The sequence below is a fragment of the Diadema setosum genome, chromosome 3 (genome assembly GCF_964275005.1).
Source record: "Diadema setosum chromosome 3, eeDiaSeto1, whole genome shotgun sequence".
NCBI lineage: Eukaryota > Metazoa > Echinodermata > Echinoidea > Diadematoida > Diadematidae > Diadema > Diadema setosum.
This window is the reverse complement of record NC_092687.1, coordinates 26,102,427-26,122,784: the sequence shown is the minus strand read 5'-3', so window position 1 is coordinate 26,122,784 and position 20,358 is coordinate 26,102,427. Positions and strand designations below refer to the sequence as shown.

Sequence of the window (20,358 nt, the reverse complement as noted above, 5' to 3'; positions counted from 1 at the left end):
TTCATTCTGAAACACAACTTTTTCCACTTTGACGACAAGTATTATCTACAGAAAAAGGGCACTGCCATGGGAACTAAGATGGCACCGGCGTACGCCAACATTTTCATGGCCACCTTGGAGGAGGAATTTCTGTCAAGCTATCCTCAGAAACCTACGGTATATGTTCGTTACATTGATGACATATTTATAATTTGGGATCACTCTATTGAAGAACTGGCTGCTTTCCACCAGGCATTCAATTCATGCAATCAAAGCATCAAATTCACAATGGAAAGTTCACAAGAGAAGGTCCATTTCCTAGACGTATTGGTGTCGATAGACCAGGACAACCAAACGCTACAAACATCCGTGTACCGTAAACCCACCGACTCTTTCTCATATTTGAGATTTGACTCATTTCACCCACACCACATCAAACAATCGATTGTTTATAGTCAGATGCTCCGCTTCCGCCGAATCATCTCGGACGAGGATACGTTTGACAGAGAGGTCCTTACACTAGGTAGACAATTCCTCAAACGAGGATATCCTCCAAAAATGATCAGGAATGCAATTCGTAGAGTAAAAGGGAAATCCCGAAGAGTTCTCCTCAACAAAACTAATTTGGAGGAAAACAAGGCACGTCTGCCATTCGTGACCACTTACCACCCTGCTACCACATCTTTCGTGAAACAAGTCAGACAAGAATGGCCTACACTGGCACTCGACCCCGAGTTAGGGAAACTTGTTGGAGATCAACCTCTGCACGCCCAGCGTCAGCCCCCAAATCTCAGAAAATTGCTTGTAAGTACCAAACTCCCAGCACCTTTACCACCGAGTGGTAACACACCATGTGCTAAGCCTAGGTGCCAAATTTGTAAACACCTTATTACTGACACTAGGGTGAAAATCTCCAACAATGTCACCCTCCGTCCACAGAGACTTACCTGCGATTCCAGTAATGTACTGTATTGTCTGATGTGTGCACAATGCCCTCACGCTATCTATATCGGTGAGACCAGCACCAAATTCCGGATGCGCTTTAATAATCACAAATCGTCCATCCTGAAAAATCGGAACGACCTTCCCGTTGCCAAACACTTCAACCTCCCCGGCCACTCATTGAAGGATGTCAGAGTGTGCATTTTCGGGGGAGACTACACATCAGCAGAGGAAAGAAAACTCGCCGAGTTACGAGTAATCGTGAAGAGTAAGAGCTTTCAAGGTGAAGGGTTGAACAGGGATTTATCCATTCTAAACGGTTACTCATTCTTCCGTTAAAGAGAAGAATAAGTCATGATGAGGATTATAAGATATTTTTTTTTTTCAAAATATCTTTCTAATTGATAACTGTTTCACTACCACTGGTGTTGTGATAGAGAAATTAGTTGGTTATTCTGTCTGAGATTATGACGAATTATAGCGAATATTATGATTTCATGTCTCCATCTTAATAATCAATTTACTCTTATTTTGTATTATTTTCTGTAGATGGATTCACACTGTCATCCTATTACTCAGTTGTATGAGTCAATCAATTTCACACTTGCATGTTCAAATCTGTTTAGCTTTCAGCGAGACACCACCAAACTGTGGCTTTTGTAATTGACGATTTCATCAGTTTCTTAACAGGAATTATTATACCAACTTCTTCCTACCGATGATTTTTGTATTTTAAGTCATGAAACAATTTGATTGTTGGAGCGCTCTTTAACCTAATTTTGTAACTTATGGTACGTTGATGAGTACATATGTCGATATCTTAACATGTGATAATACAAAGTAATTGAACACCATTGTTACGTAATAAACATGTCAATGTCCTCCTCCTTATGCGTGGGGTACCTTGACTACATTGCGTCTACATGGCAACATCATTGTAAAGGGTACGCACTCTCATAGCAACCAATTCTGTGTATATGGGTGCGCGCTCTTCATGTTCAATTTATGTTTTGGTATTGACATTCCGCGTCGAGACTCCTGAAGAAGGTGGAGGCCACCGAAAATTTGAGTTGTTCAATAAACTCATTCTTATTGGCGAAATAATGCATTACTAGTTTATTTCTTGATTCTTCGCTATATTGGAGCCAATACGTGAATTCGCAACATATATATATATATATATACATATATATATATATAATTATATGTATATATATATATATAATGTATATGCATTATGTGTTGGTGTATCTGTTTATTCAGCTTTTATTTCCACATGGCTCACTTTCAAAAGAGTATTGATTTTCAAAAGGCACTAGAGCGAATATTTTTTTTTCATTCAAACCAGCCGTACCATATTCCCTCCGAGAGGGACTATTACAGATTATGAGAAGAAATACGTAAAAACAACAACAACAAAAGAACAACAACAGCAACAACAGCAGCGAATAACTCTGATAGGGCGTAGAGAAAAACCAATCATGCGCGCAGTGTAAGCCTACACTCACTTGTTGTCATTGGTGGGTCAATGTTCATTTTATATGGAATATAGAACACTTGCGTTTCATTTGCAAATTCGCCATACGCAGACGAGAGACCGCTAAAAAGTGCAGGCCTTTACGCGGTGAAGAGTGACCACACCCGAGTAACACACCATGCCTTCGCCGAAGGTTCTACTAGGTGTACTGCTTGTGATGTTGATACTGCATCAAGAATGTGCCTCACAGCTGATACCAGACATAGGGGAGCAACCCTTTGCTATGGGAAATGTGCCCGAAGAAGTGTTAGAGAAAGCTGTCGAGGGCTTCGATCGTTTCGCCAGGCCCTCGCTGAAGAAGGTCAACGAGAACGCCGGTCACTCCACCTGGCTGACCATTCCCCGCATCGCATCAGTTAGGGCAATCACCTCCATGGCTACAGTACAGGTTAGCACACACGGACATACGTCCTCATACATTCTTTTCCTCATAATTATGTTGAATGTGTAGGCTTTCCCGGTCAATTTCATACTTTTGTCATTCAAGTTCCTACTCCGAGCATTCGATTTCACGCATTCCACGCTCGCAGCACTGAATCAGCAATCAAATTAAAATTCCGGCCATTCGAATTCATTGCCGGAGCATTCAAAGTCACTAACGGCGCATTCGAATTTAAGCAATGAGCATTCAAATTCATCTCAAAGCTGGTGGTGGATTCTCTTTGGTCATGTCATTCAGATTTGTGAATAGGCAGACATGTTCCAAATAACTGCATCCATTTTCGCCCTCCAAGGTACAAACATAAAAATTGCAAAATTTGATATGCCTTTCATTTGGCAATACCTTACAAGATAACCATGACAAAAAAAAAATAATAACAAGCAGTTTAACACAATGACAGACATGAATGAAATACTTAAAACCTAAAACAAAAACAAAGTGCGAAACTAACGGGGAAATAAACATTTTCTGTCAGCTTAACTTTCAAACGACATAGGGAGTAATGGCATAAATAAAACTGTATCAATACATTTTTTCACTCTTTTTATTTAGTAATTTAAGGATTCATGAGACTTAAGAACTAAATATTATATAGAATTTTCCTAATTTGAAAACAAATGAACATTTCTATTATTTCTTAAAATATTGCTTCTTCTGTTATTTCATATGACTTTGGATTTGACTCCAGATTCTTCATTATTCCTATATGCTTTTGGCCTTTATTTATATCTAGTTCCTAAAATAAATTAGAGAAATCAAAGAATTATTTTGCAACTTAATTCATGTATCTTATTGTGATAAGTTTGTCTTATGTTCTTATTGTTATGTGGAAGAGCACTTAAGCATGAATATCAACTCATTTATTTTGCAATTTTTACTTGTGTGTCTTGGAGGAGAAAAACAAATGTATTCCCTCATGTGTAAACATTATCTTTTTATTGACCTACCCAGGTTGATAGCCAATTATATTACCTTGAATATGGTATATAATACAGGAACTTGTGGCCGATTATTCTATGAAAAATGAGTTTACTTTTTTTTTTTTTGCTGATTATATGTGAATGTATATACATATGTCAAATATATATTATAATTCATGTTATAATCATATGTGATTTTGTATATTATATTTGTATTTTGTATTATATATATATATATAATATATATATGAAGAGTTTGTTTGCAAAAACCGATAAGTCCATTTTTGAAGATTTTGAAGTACGGTCTCTGTCCTAAACTACAAAATGATACCTTTTAAATGATATATTGTTCACTACATATAAAGGTATATTTTTGAAGTTATGGTCAAAAGAAGCAAAAATTTTCTTATTATTCTCTTTATTTTTCTTGACCTTTAATCGCAAATATCTCCATTTGGCAAATATGGACTTATCGGTTTTTGCAAACAAACTCTTCATATATATATATATATATATATATATATATATATATATATATAATACTCCACTATAACTCTTCCTAAGAGGACAGAGGCGTACGGTACGAGTATGAGCATCATCGCACTATAATTATATATAACATAAGGATATTCATATGAATCATGTATTATAATAGCCAACGGAAGATGGAACGATGTATCGCCTGACTGTGGTCGTTGGGGAGTCTTCCTGCGACTACTCAACACCCTTTGAGGAGTGTAGTAAAGAACAACTGCGTTTGAACAGCCTGAGTGAGGTAAGATATATGAATAATGGTTTTTGACAAACCATTTTTGAGGCGAATGAGTATTACAAGATCTGATCTTTCTAGCTTTTCCATTTTCAACATTCTCAAAGTACAGCAATTTGAAAATTCCCTATTGTCCCAAGATTACCATATTTTGCTTCCTGTTATATAGTTTTAATCTTTAAACTCTTCATATAATCATCATATTAAACAGCATAATTCATATGATATCAGATATTGATAAATATTATCTGCAAATTCAAATTTCCGATATTGGGGACATAATAATAACGCCTATGCATTAAGTACCTATCCCAAACAATACCTAATAGTTGGTACATGTACTATTTTATTACTAGCGCCCCATGTGTTGACTACTAGAAATGTCAAACATAAACAAGAGATAGTAGGTTCAAAACCACTAAATATGTACAATTCAGTGAAATACTTGTCGCAATAGTTTTGCTAAAGAAAAAGTAAAGCAACGACCGATTGTCATAAGTTTCGGGTAATAGTTACCGTTAGTACATTGTTAACTAGAACTGCCGATAATTTGAACATCCAGTTATGATTCTTTCGGAAGTTATGCATTTATAAAGATGGTAAACCCGCCAAAAAGAGCATATCGCAAACTGATAATTTTGCCGATATGTTACTGTTATGCAAATGAAAGCACGATCTTTTCTCATTAAAACTTGTTCTAAAGCAAATTAAGCCATTGGTCTACACGTTAGAATAAAAATAAATGTAATTGAAAACTATTCAATTGAATTATTTTACAAGTAAAATTTGTCGCAAAGGCCTGTGAAACATACGTTACCATGATTTCAAGTTTTCCTTGAAAACATCCCCTTGGGTTGAAACTGTGAATTATCCGTCCTAAAAACTAAGAAAATGTCTCGTCCAATGCTGTAAACTAGAGTTTTGCCACCTGGTTATCTGCTGCAGAGAAAAAGCTTCAAGCACTATTATGTTTCAGACCGTATGGTTAAGAAATGAAACATACGTTACCATCGCTATGGAAAATTAAAAATGAAAATGTTACAAGGAAGTTACCAAACATGGGCATACGGTACCCCAATCTCTCCACTGAGTTTTCAATTATGAGCCATTACTAATCGCTTGAAAAAGTCACATCGAAGGTCAGATGTAACTTACCGTCAAAGTCATGTTTAGCGTAATTACATTCAAATATTGGTACATTTTAACTATAAGCAAGTACTTTGGTGTTTGTTTTGTCGAGGAGAATAACAAGTTTACATCTCACTCAGATATTAATACAACATTAAGGTACCTAAACATAGGGTCAATATTGTAACGTAGGTTTCACTTAAGGTAACGTAAGTTTCAATTTTAGATCTGCATTTACACTGTCGTACTTTTTACCAAAGCTTTATCCTAAAAAAAGACTAGTATTCATAAATAAACAGATGAAAAACATATTTCAATTTGAGGCTTGCACTAACCATTCTTTTTTGCGATAATCATTGCCAATGAGGCCCTGAATACCCTGGTAACGTAGGTTTCAGTCACTCTAAGTCAATCCAATTTGTATGTTAATGATATATAAATGGTGAAAACAATGGTTTTCATTTCAATCATCATATCATTTACTTCAAAGTTATAGTGATTGTAGTCTACCGAATTCATTATGTGACACTTCATTCCTTGTAATTAGAGGTAACGCAGGTTACGTAATTATGTAAGAATATCTTATTACTGATTTGCAGTATGGATTTTCTTATTTCTCTGTTAAGGGAATTTTATCATTACTCCTTAGGTTCCAAGAGGTCAAAATGGGAAAATAAAGAGCCAAGATTCAGGCCGATTACTGAAGAAGGAAAAAGGAAAAAAATGGAGAAGAAGCCTTCCTTACTCTATATTAAAAAAAAAAAAATGAGTGAAAATGTTCACTCGTAATGGAGTGAATACAAAAAAGAGTGAATTTAGAGTGATATTGGAGTGAATTTTGAGTGAAAAAAAAAATCATTTTCACTCATTGTGGGATGAGCTCAGGGTTCACTCGAAAATTTAGGAGTGATCCTTGAGGTCACTCTAAAAAGAGTGAAAATGAACATTTTCACTCTAAATTTCACTCTCTCTTCACCCTTTTTTTTTGTTTCACCCCATTAATAGTGAATATTTTCACTCGATTTTTTTAGAGAGTAAATCCAAGAAACAACGTGTAAGAAAGTATTACGTTCCTGTGGAAAATCTTAAGAGTTGGGAAAAACAAGAGCGCATTTGCAGAAAAAAAAAAATGTGAATGAAAGAGTTAAAAAGCACAGAGCATTCGGCAAGAAAATAAAGAAGACTTAAACCGATCTCAGCAAAGGGTGAATGAAGGTAATAATGTCGACTTGATTGACCAGGATTGACATGGAAATTGATTCACAAATTTAAAATTTTGCTAATGATGTATACTTATGTATGCTTTACAATGAAAGGTACTGGATAAAAGTGTTGGCTTGTAGATATCAAATTGAAATGATGAAATCTATACATGTATACATTTCCTTTTTTTAAGCACCGAAAATCATCCATAAAAATTTCTACCCAATCTAACTCTTCCGAGATATTGAAGTTTAACTAAGAAAATAAAAGAAATGTTATACTAACGCTCTTATACCAACTTTTATATCATTTCACTTTAATACAACTCGCCACTTTTGCATTCTTCTCCTCTACGCTGCCTCTTATTAATACCCAGTACCTTTTATTGAAAGTTGACTTTTGCAGAAAAATACCTGATTGTGACTTTACAGTTGTCTTTTACAATGATGTAATATACATTGAAGACACTTTATATGTCACCGAACTGTTCTTCTATCTAATGGAAATAGAAGAATTGCAATATGTTCTTCTGACATTTCCATGCCTTTTCCATTGCCTCCTTTAAAAAAAAAGGGGGGGGGGGGCATCCAAAGTATAAAAGGTGCACCTTTTTGTGTTTATCATTGTTGTGTTTATAGCCTAGTGTGTCATAGGTCAGTTATACTCTCAATCTAAAATCGTGAGAAAGCTGTCTATTTACGTGACCACTCTTGAATTGGTCATAATTCTGTATTTTTGTGACTATTGCCCAAACCATGCATTATTGTTGCTTAAAACGTACATATTTCTTGGCACATTATCAAATAATGTGCCAAGAAATCTGTACGTTTTAAGCTACAATAATGAATGGTTTGTTCATTAATGAAACTCGTGATAACCATGCATTATTTATCATAAAGCAGTGCTGGTATTTGCATTTTAAACTTCATAGGCTCGCGGTGATTTATTTCACATTTTCACTCTTATGCCTGATATACCTTATTGATGTAAACTAATATGCTAAACAGTTAAATGACCAGTTTGTGAACTCACACCGTGCAATGTTGTTTTACTAGCGATGTATCATTCCTTTTTAATGCACATTCCAATGCATCTCCACTTTCGGGTGATTGATATTTCAATCTGGAAACGTTTGAAACATACGTTACAATTGGTTATAGTACACACTGATACATTTTAGGGGTTCTTGACAATGTCTTTTGTGACTCTTATATAATTGCATTCCTTTGGTTTTAAACAGGGCACTTCAACAGGTAATTTTGCAGTGAAACTCATAATATTCAGACAAAATAAACTCTTGAAATTTAAATATTTTATTCCAATTTTCCATTTTAGGCCAAAATAATATACTGTAAGGACGATAACATCAGACAATTGAATAAATTGCTTCCAGAAGTACTGAAGGTCTTACAACGTTGGTACTCTTGATATTTATTAGAACTCTTAAAACTTATCTTCTTTTTTAGTGTTTAATATATTTATGTAACATACGTGACTCATATGCGTAACAAACGTTACCAAGGTTTAAACAGTCACATTTTCATTTGTCATATGGTGACTGAGATTGTTTGAGAATATGTGTAGGACAAATCCATCTAAAAAAAATTGGCAGTTATCTGCATGTTCTATGTGTACGAATAAAAAAAAATATGGAAACAATCTAACTTTATTTAGTTAACAACCTCCATCATATCTATCAATATTTTAATTCACGGTTACAGAAGCTCATCAAACGAATGAAAAATATAACAGGCACATTGAAATAAGAATGGTCATATCTTCGAAACTATCCACCAATAGAAGGATAGTTGCATTGTCCATCCTAAACAGAACAAATATGGTCAAAGAAAAATAAGCGCAGTAACGTAAGTTACAGTGGTGAAATGTTCATGTTCAGCTTCAAATTTCAGAACTTAAAAAGTTTGCAACATTTGTTGCTCATTTTTGTTTGAGTTGACATTCAGTAAATCCTCTTGCAATTTTTCGTTGTCGGAATGGTTTTGAGAAAACTCTATTTTTTCAAAATTTCGAAACTTGAATTGTACATTTTTAATGGTTTTGGCCCAGTAAAGTTTATTAAGTATTTTGTCATCTCTAAAGATAATTAAATGACGTGTGTACTCGATGGGGATAAACACAATATGATTGCATGGAAAGCAAATACAAAAAACAAAAAAAAAAATATTACTTTCTTTCCAGACCAAATCAGATCTATAGTCCGATATGTCCTCTTCATGATATGATGGCTATGATTTGAAACCGAGCTGCGTTCAATATTTCTTTTCTCCCATTTCCGAATTTGATGAAAATGTAACGATTCTGCTTTTTTTTTTTATTTCATCCCGCTCTTCAAGTGAATCCTTAATATTGGGTCAAAATAAAGAAAAAAAACCCGAAGAAGCAGTTATCTGCTTTAATGTTCTCTGTGATTATCAAGCAATATCTCGGTTGATCATAAGGATAAATGTGGGTTCATAAACGGTGTATTAGCCTTATGTGTAATTCATTATTACCTAAGGTATGAGAAGTACTAGTATGAGACCATTAGGGTCCTCGTTCAGTCTAGTCCCTGGGCTTATTTCTGTTCTAATCTATTTATTTAATTATTTATCTCTCACACCTTAGGCCGTGTATCAGTGTTCTATGAAAATCTGGCAACAATCATCGCTACAGATTCTTTACGACCCCATCTTAAAGGAATTCGATGTCGAGGCCGATTGTCAGGAAATTTGGTGACTCTCACAGGTCGACTGATCGGCTCACGCCTCATAGAGAATAGGTGATTATTGCGCATTATTTAACCACTGTGTGTGTGTGTGTGTGTGTGTGCTTGTTTGTGTGTGTGTGTTATTTGTTATTGTATGATAGAGAATTTTATCTTAAGCAGTAATGGCACAATACTCTAATCTATGTGTATTAATGTCAGTGTTATTGAATGTAACACAAACCAGTTTCAACACAGGCCTACACAGACACGTGATGTAGTAGGCCATGTTGTAATGGTGTGGAAATTTATGAAAACTATTCACCTTCGTAGTGATGATTTGACACTGAAGCTGGTGATGTTTTTGAATCATTTTTTTTTAATTCAATTCAATTCAATTCAAAGTTTATTTAATTATTCGACAAAACATATGTTTCACTTCTTTTGATAACTGAGAATAAGGTAAGTAGAACGCAGTGAAATGAAATGACTGTACAACAATTGAGGACCAGATAGTAATCATACATTGTATAGTAAAAAAGAAACAGAAGTGATCGAAGTGAAGTACATGTCTACCGTTGCTTAAAGTGCGAAAAATTGAGGGACACACTAAAAAGACAGAGCTTGTAGTATGTGGGCCCCTCTGGAAAAGAACATCGATGGAAAGATGAATTGAATCTTCGTAGATACAAAAAATAACAAAGTGGAAGAAGTCCGGAAGCCGCTGAAAATTACATTACCAGATAAATACACTTTCATAGACGCGAACAAACATGAAACAGGACTGGACAACAAGACAACTACTGAAGAAAGGGTTGTACAGGACAAAACGAGATGGACAAGACTGACAAACTGAAGACAAAATAGCAGACAAGAATGCACAACAGAAACAGAGACAGAACAACAGAAACAGCGATCTTCGGCAGAAGCATGCCAAGAGAATCAGAAGATAGTTGTGGGGACAAAGTATTATTTTGACGCCTAGAAAAAGACAAGAAAATAGAAAATAGAGGGACGTATAAACGGGAGTAACATACGGAAAGTCAACTTCAGGACGCTATGGGCAAAATGGAATAGATGACAACATTGCGAACATCCAGGAAAGAAAATACCATTGATTCTTCGAAGTGAAAAAAGGCCAAATGGTTAATTCAGTATTGTAGAGTCATACGATTGTAATAAACAAGACTTAAGTCTCCTCTTGAAAGAATGTATGGATGGAGCATTTTTTTTTATGTGATGATTCAAAGAATTCCAATAATTTGGGCCTACATAAATAATTGTGTTTTTAGCAAAAATCGTTCTTAAAAGAGGTAAATGAAATTCATTGGAACGCCTAGTGGGATATTCATGACATGATTGATTTTTGAGAACCATGAAATCAAAAATAGACGGAAGCAAGTTATTACAATACTTGTACATAAATTGCCCTAAATCAAACAAAAACAACTCTGTAATTTTTAAGAGCTTGTTGGAGGCAAACAACATATTTGTATCAGAACGTACAGGGGAATAGCAGATAACACGGAGAGCTTATTTTTTCAGAAGGAACACTCTCTTTAATGAATTCTGATGTTGCCCCAAATTGATATTCCATAATTAAGATGAGGCAATATCAACGACGAATATAGCATAAGTAATGATTTTTGTGGAATATGAAATTTCAATCTATTTACAACGCCTATGCATTACGTGAAATTATATTGCAAACATTATCAACATGTGATTTCCAGGAAAGTTTGTCATCCATAATGACACCCAAAAATTTGATATGTGAGACTCTTTGCAGATGAGAGTCATGTAATATTATATTTGTACTTAAACTATCAATATTACTAGGAAGCACATATTTCTTTTTTGAGCAATGAGTGATAGCCTATTGGCCCTGACCCAGTTTGTCACTTTGTTCAATTCAATATTAATTTTATGAACGAGAGAATCAATATCATTATGGGCAAAAAGTACATTAGTGTCATCTGCAAAATGAATAACAGAGAGGTCGTCGGATACGCGACAAAAATCATTGACATAACTAATGAACAATAACGGTCCTAAAAGACTTCCCTGTGGGACGCCACATTTAACTTCTCTGACAACTGAATCATTTTTTTTTTGAATTGTAACAAATTGTTTTCTATCAACTAAATAACTCTTGAACCACTCCAAGGCCTTCCCACGTTTTCCATTATGCGATAACTTATGAAGTAAAATATCATGATTGATAGTGTCGAAGGCCTTGGAGAAGTCCAAGAAAATACTAACTAAATGAGAATGATTATCGATTGCTTGAACAACTCTATCAACAAAATGCAAAAGAGCATGCGTAGTACTGTGTTTCTCACGAAGTCCAAACTGAGAATTCGTAAAATCGTCATTTACCTTTAAAAAAATGATCTTTCTCTTGTAAAAAAAGTTTTCCTAACACCTTAGACAACGACGATAATAATGAAATTGGGCGATATTTGCTGACTTCAAATTTATCGCCTATCTTAAATATTGGGATTATTTAAGCTAATTTCATTTTATCAGGAAACACACCGTTAAAAATTGATAAATTAAATATATGAGCAAGTGGATCAGCAACCGGGGAAATAACACCCTTAAGTATTAAATTGTCTATCTCATCATAACCAGAACTTTGTTTATTTTCAAAAGAGGAAACTATATCAATGATTTCAAATCTGTAAGTTCGTATGAAAAATATGGAATTAGAATTACGCTGACATAAAAATTCAGTAAAATGAGCCTCTGTTGCAGGAATGTTTTCAGCATAATTTTCGCCTATTTCTGAAAAATAAGAATTAAAAATATATGCAATATGAAGAGAATCATTAATTAATTCATCATTCAATTTGATTTTATCAATGGCAGAGTTTTTACTCGGAACATTCATGGCCTGGTTTAGAACTTTCCAAGTATTTTTCATATCAAACTTTTATCTCGATGATTGCTTAGAATAGTATCTTTTCTTCTCAGAGCGTAAAATCATTGTCAAAGTATTTTTGTATAATTTATATTTGTTCTTCGATCGCTCAGGTTTTTTTTTTTTTTCAATTTGTACTTATAATGCAAACGATTTTTTTTACAAATTACCTAAATTAACTAAATAATAGTTTTATATTTTGAAGTTACAACCATGTGTGCTAACGTAACACCACCAATGATCACCGGAAATTTAACACCAGCTCGGTGTTTCACAAGCAACATCCTACTTTTTGCAATGTAGTTTGACTCTTTTACCCAATACAAGTTAAATGTTTCTTTTCTTTTATCGAATTCATTATTTAAAAATTTTCTTCTCAGTGTTTCTCATCTAATTATTTTGGGATTGTTTCTCCCCATCCGATGTTGGCTTGTCAGGTAACAAGACAGGACATGCAACCAGATACTACGTAAAATGTGACATCTATGTCGACACCGCCATGGATTTTCTCGCCTTACTTTTTCCGGGTTCGTCTTTTTCAACATCGGGAGAATTCAAGCTTGCTATCCAAAAAAGAAAAAAAAAATCAGCCTGGATTTATTCAGGCCTAAAAATTCCAGTGTTTGATACTGTAGTTGGATATTATGTCAATAGTCTTGTTATGTTATAACGTGTTAACTCTCATTGGTTCTTGATAATTTGAGAAAAAAATAAACGTGCTTAGGGAAGATTATAAGACAATCAGAGACATTAATGATTAGAACTTCAAGAATATTCATTGTTATGTAACACGTGAGGTATTAATGGAAAGGTGATGGACTTACTTTGAATAGTTTTTAAATGCTACTTAATCAGTTGTCCGATCAAATTCTTTATTTTATTTCGACTTTTAATCGTTGCCGTTGATATCAATGTGCTGAAATACTATTGTTCGGACAATACGAAACAAGTTATTTTACTGGGCTGTTGAATATGAATTATATACATATATAATACGATACGGTATATAAACATACTCTGATTATACACGTATTTCTGTTGGTTTTTGAATAAAATATCACGAATTGTTATTTTCTTGGAATGAGTTTCATCATTTTATTAAACAGTGCGTGGCAGCTGTATACTGAATGTGCTGAATATGCTACATCTTCAAAGCAGCATAATGTCAATGCTCTTTCGTTATCCATGAACTTTTCGTATTCAAATTTAATCTCACATGTTTATCAAAATGAATGCCGTTACTTTAATCAACACGATACTCTTCGCAGTTTGAATTGCTGTGCCGCATGTATCAACTTTAAACTGTATGTGTGCACGTATATTTTAGATATCAAACAAACAAACGAAGACTGAGTTCCTTTTCAAAAGGAGATAAATCCATTTTCATCAAATGAAATGTTTTTCAAATAGGTATTCATTTTCCATAGACTGGTAATGTTTTGGAAAGTTGGTAATACGATGTGTTTACGTATATGTTGTTTATGGAATTAAAGCAGAATACTAAAGGAAACGCATATTTTGTTGGATTATTCCCCCATTTCAAGCTTAGAGCATGTTAAACATAGCGGCCTTTAATTCATCCGTTTAGAAAATTGCGTTTTGGAGAACGGCTGCTTAGAAAAATTGTATCCTGAATCATGTTCAATCGGAAGATCCGTGGTTATTTTGGGGGCGTGTCCATGACGTCATGGGGTGAAGGGCAAATCCGGAAGTATCACACAACAGCCTGAGCTTACCTATGTATGTTCTCGATGAGAGCGAGATGTCGAGGCTCGTACGCCGAAATCCCAAGACATTTTTTTTATCAGAATGTCACAAAAAAAAAATGAAAAAAAAAATTGTTTTCTACTTCAAGTCTCCTGTGAAATCACACATTTCCTCGTTTAGATAGAGTCTGTTACGTGTTATTTAGGCCACGAATACAGAAGTTTTCAGGTCTAGTGCCTGTAGTGGTGCTTCGTAGTCGATCAGTCACATGCATGCACCCGTCACCGGCCGCGTATGTCGCAGTGCAGTAACCTCCGTGTATCAAAGAGCGGAGAAGCCTGGGCTTCGTACCTCTTTGGTACGTACAATGTACTATATCAGCAGTTCCTTGGTAGTACTACAGCTGTGTACGCCATATGTTTAGCGATTTTTTTTTTTCGCGAATCGGGACTTGCCAATAATTTCGCGAGTGCTTAAATTCGTGGTTGTGGAGTACACTACGGAAGGGGGAAATATTTACGGAAAGAGAGTTAATATTTTCTCGTGTTTTTAAATTCGCAAAAAGCACCAGGTTCGCGAAATTGGCAAAAATAAAAAAAAAAAAACCAAACCTCGCGAAACATTCGGCGTATGTGAATCGCTGATACTAGATACCACGCGATGCGCGGGCATCGGCTAAGTCGAAGTCTTGACTAGGCCGGCTGGCCTATCTGGTGATAAAATAAACGATACAGAGCACTGCGATTTTCATCGATACAGTGATAAGACTTTGATGGACTCGGTGAAGTAATGAATGGATCGTGCGGTGAATTTGTGAGGGTACCTAGCTAGATAGAATGCTGATGAGCTGTGAACGGGAGTACGGAGTGAGTGTGATGTGATAAGATATGATAATACGTAGCCCGACCAGACGCTGCGCTACTTACAGCGACTGGGCTGTGTTCAGTTAGGCCTACTGCTGCTCTGAAGTACGAGTTCAAGTCAGCACTAAGCTCGGTTCATTTTCAGTTCAGAATAAAAACAACTCTTACCAATCTAAATTTTGAAATCTATCTGGCATTGGTCCTGCGTCACCAACATTGTCCCCTGGCCTGCCGTGTGGCAAGGGCTCGTACTGCCAATCTCGACTAAGTCCGTCCGCTTCAACCGGACCGCCCTGGGCCTTCCCCACTAGCTCGCCCGCTGCGTCTCCCTCCTGCGCCCCGCCGTGCGGCTCGTCATCAACATCTATCTCTCCAACTTCACCAGGGTCATCATCACTAGTTTCACCATCGCTATCATCACTAGTATTTACTGTATCACTCAGTTCATCATCGCTTCCACATTCAAATTCCACGAAGAAATCATCCTGATCATCACTGGCCGTAACGTACGATGTCATTATCGAAAAACAAACTTTCAAAACTTTATATGCAAATACTGTCTACAACAACTTGTATAATACAATGCATGCATTATGCGCGCGGGGGCCTGCGGCGCTCGAGACCTTGCGCGATTCCCTTCACCCCATGACGTCATCGGCAAAGCCTCGAAATTTACGCTGTGACCTAGATTTCAGGGGGTGACAGGTGTAAATCTTCAATATCCTCTAACTCCACTTCAAAAAGGCCATTTTAAACGATGTAAACGACAAATTGTTCTATGTTTCCCCATCTTTGACTTCAATATCTTCAGTATTCCCCTTTAATCTACACGTGTATTTTTCTTCTTTGATTCACATTGTAATCTGTATTGTTAATATTTGATGTGATATTACCGAGAAGAATCTTGATTTATCAAATTAAACTTTGTTGAAATAAATATAAATCATATAAACAAAAGATAAGCAAGCAAATAATATAAACTCTTCAAAATATTGACAATCTTTTTATAATTAAGATATTATTTTTGCTCAAGAAGGTGCTAAATCCATCCGCGGAATCCAATCAAAGTCCAGTGTGCATGCCTGATTGCACTTAATTGATCACTGAGTCTTCGTGTGGTAACACGTAGGCTACTTTTCACTCTAGCTTCCCAGGTTACACAAATGTTGCCTTTTACCTGTAAGACATGTCATTTCTATCCCTATAAATCCATTAGAGGAATGGAGAAAACGGAGAAGAGTCATGTAGGAATAATCGTCGTAGAGAAATACTTAAAGTCCCAGTAATTACTTGCTAAAACAACATTAACACGTTGCACATAGTCGTAATAATTCCCCCAAAGTGCTAAATTCCCAAAATCCCCCAAAATATCAGATCTGTGAAAATCAGTGATGACAGGAAGGTTTTCTTCGCCACATTTTCTTTATAGAATTATGGGGTGCTCCAGCTGGACATAAAATCCTTGCATAGAAGCACTATGAACGTTTGAAATTTAAAAGCAAAATCCAGGCATTTCTTCACACCATTAATAGTGGATTTACCACTTTTCTGCAAGTAACTCTTCATATGTGTGCATTTGTTAAACACAAAGTATATTATCGTAATCATTGTTATTATTTCGTTTAGTATTACTATACTTTGTTCAATACAAGCCTCGGAATGAAAAACGGTTGCTATGACAATGGCCTGTGTTTATTTATCATGGTGGTATACGTACAACGAAGAGTTCAAAAGAAAATTGGTTTGTCAAAATCTCCCCAATAGTTTGTAGGCGGTTCCGACGGAACTCATACACATCTTAATCGAAATAAGTATACATCACACACACACACACACACACACACACACATGCACACATGCATACATAATATGTCGACAGATAATACTCGTTTTACGAGCAGGACCAGCGGTAATTGATTTTATTTTTATCATCTTTTCTTTATTCAGGAAAGATTGAATCTTGCGTAGTTTTCATTGTCCGGAATGATACATTAATACACACATGCTTTAGCAACTTGAAGGGAAATTCCATTCTGATATTGTGCTGCTTTTTACGAAAACAGAGCAGTCAGAAAAGTAGATCCGAGAAAAAAAATGGAAAAAATCTAGACTTAATAAAAAAGAAAATGACTTATTGAAATTTACAGAGCTGAAAAAATTGGCAAGTTTATGTTACACAGGAATTGAGCAGCTGGTTTTTTTTTTATTAGAAAAAAAAAATCATAAGTATTAATTTCTATCTCGTGAAAACTTTTCGTTAACTCGGTTCTTATACATAATAAGATAATTTTCTTTTCTGTCCTCATGAATAGATGAGTTCTGTCATCGCCAGAAATATTTAAGAGAAAATAACAATGAAAATGTGTGAAATATTGGCTATAAAACAAACGGAAATCTACTCAAAATCTACGTCACTCAGAGTTGCCAATTTTTCTTACTTATTATATCTATCAGTTCAAACATTATTTTATGCGAGGGAGGGTGTGTGTGTGTTAAATATTTTCCTCAAAATTTCACTGATACTTCACTGATTTTTCTGTTCTCATACACAGCAACATTAACATCAGAATAGGCCTAGACTTTCCCTCTAACATCTATTTCTATGAATACACCATATGATCTAGAAGGACATACTGTAACAGGAATATGATAGCCATCTGATCCATATTCTTGATTAGATAGAAACAGCCCATGTAATACAAGAACATAAAGAAATGCATAGCTTGATAAGCGCATGAATATAATAAAGCAATGGGTGCATTCAGAATACACTTTATAAATCAGTACTAAAGATGAAATTAAAAGCAAAATGTTCATAATTATCTAGTAGATTCAGCAATATCAGTTTGAGCGAAATCGAACAATTCCTTCGAAAGATATGAATCTTTAAAGTTTACCATCGCTGAATGAAAAGACTATTAAAATTCTTGGTATCACTGCTGGACAACGATATACGTCCAAAAAAAAAAAAAAAAAAAAAGGGGGGGGGGAACCAGATCATGACCTCAAAAGGTCTGCCCGATTTTTTGCCGTTCCTGATGGGAACCGTTTTGTTCGTGATTAAAACGTATGGAGAAATAGTGATCTCTTACATGAATAAGTATTATATGCGAGAATGGGCACGTCTGTGGTCATTCTTTTCTCTTTTATTTCATTTCATTTCATTTCATTTCATTTCCGACGAAAGTATACATTATGTCAAGTGCATATAAACAAAATAAAGTACAATGTTACTTTTACATATTCAAATGAGATTTAAATGCACGTCATTTGTTTACAATGAGACAAAACATACTTTAGATGAAGAAATGCGTGGACAAAGTGTAAGAGAATCATTACAAAGAAAAAAGTTGGAAATGGAGGGGACTGCTAAAAAGCCTAGCTTGTAGAATGCAGTCCCCTTAATTCACATCAACAGTTTTATCAAGCTTGTTATAATTTATTTTTATTCTGTTCATTTTGATATACTAATGAATACATTTTCTCGATTTTGTTTTTGCATTAAAAAAGTAAAAAAAAAATAAAATAAAAATAAAATCCCTGCAAGCTATACATGAATCTGAATGTGGAATACGTATTTGCTTGATTCTAATACGGATGTATGCATATTTGCTAGATACACAAAAACACACACACATTTTTTTTTTCGATAAAAAGTTGCAATAGATTCGCATTAGTTGCTCAGATGAGCCAGAACACTACAACGACACCTCACAGATAAATGCTCTGAAATCAATTCAGAATAAAAAGAAACTAGGAAGTAAAAGCTTAAATGATAGTGCTTCTGCCAGCCTGTGTCTTTGTAAAGTCTGAGTACTTAATATTTCATTAAGCCTTTAAATATTCATTAAAGCGGATGTTTCATCGAAAGAGGGCGCTCTTTTTCCTTTCCAAGATTTCTCCATCTTTCTTGTGTCCTCATCTTTCAGAAATCTTCTTTCCAAGCCTCTCATCCTCTTCCTTTTATTTTTTCGTATGCTATCTCTTCTTGTCTTCTTTCTTTTCTCTTCTTTTAATGTTTGCAGTCCTCTTCTTACTGTTATACATGTAATCCTCACTATTTCCTAAACTTTTCCTCTCCCCTAAAAAGGTGTTTAACATTTAAGTTCTACAAGAATTTTTTTTTTCAAATGCCCCCTTTTGTTCTTTCAAGTATTTCTCTCCTCCACTTTTATGCTCTTTTGTGAAATCATACTCTTAAAATCACCCTCATACTCTCAAAATACCCTCTACTCTCATAATTATCCCCACCCTCACCCGATACTCTTAAAATTACCCTCATGCTCAAAACCCACCCCATCTTGTGTTCAACCACATTATGCTCTCCCTTTTCATCTCTTCTTCTACCCGTATACCCCTTCTCGTATCCTAGCCGTATACCCCTCCTCACCATGCCCTCACACCTTAACGCCATCCGCCTCCTCCCCATCCGCCTCCTCCCCATCCTCCTCCTCCCCACCCCCCTCCTCCCCATCCTCCTCCTCCTCCTTCCTCATCACTTCCATCTCCGTCTGTCTCTTCTTCAGAGCTAGCCCCCCAACCTGATTCCTGCCCTTTACATTTCAACCAATCCATAAAGCATTCCCAGATTTCACCAACATCATCATCATCATCGTCATCATCGTCGTCGTCATCATCATCTGTTCCACCAGGAAGCCATCCAGGCCAAGTCTCGGCGCCAGGTCCTTCTTCTCCTTCTCCCTTTTCGCCGAAAGAAATTTCCCAAGTTGAGATGTTGCCAAATTTGTCGATACAGTCTCGGAGCTTAGTGCATTCCTCACTGAGAGTTGTCGTCAAACCCTCCGTCGTTGGTGACTCTGTTGATGGAGATGACGTTGGCGTGTTCGAGGTTGTCTTAGTTGATGACGTCGATGGCATTTGCGATGTTGTGACTTCGCTCTTCACAGGCGACGTAGTCGTTTTTGTCGTCAGTTCCATGGTTGAAGACATCGTCGAATGCGTCGTAGACATCACGGTAGTGGTTGGCATACGTGATGAAACGGAAGATGTGGTTTCGGCAATGGGTGGAGATGGCGTCGTTTTTGTCGTTGACTGCGATGTTGAGGGTTTTGCAGTCGATGAAGTAGTTGTGGGAGTAGGTGCTGTTGTAGTTGCTGATGTAGATGACGAAGTTGACTTGCTACTTGTTGAAGTTGCAGCTGTCGAGGGCACCCTTGCTGTTGATGCTGTGGTCGAGTGCTTGTCGGTCGTAGGCTTGGTAGACATGCCCTCGGAGGGAGT

At 35.8% G+C, this 20,358-nt stretch overlaps 1 long non-coding RNA gene across 1 annotated transcript; it reads left to right on the top strand.

Moving 5' to 3' along the window:
- The first annotated feature begins 4,476 nt into the window (after nt 1-4,476).
- Nucleotides 4,477-14,038, top strand: LOC140226310 (uncharacterized). Its single transcript, XR_011900925.1, has 3 exons — nt 4,477-4,595; nt 9,546-9,699; nt 12,985-14,038. It is a non-coding gene; the product is annotated as an uncharacterized lncRNA (long non-coding RNA).
- The last annotated feature ends 6,320 nt before the right edge of the window (nt 14,039-20,358 follow it).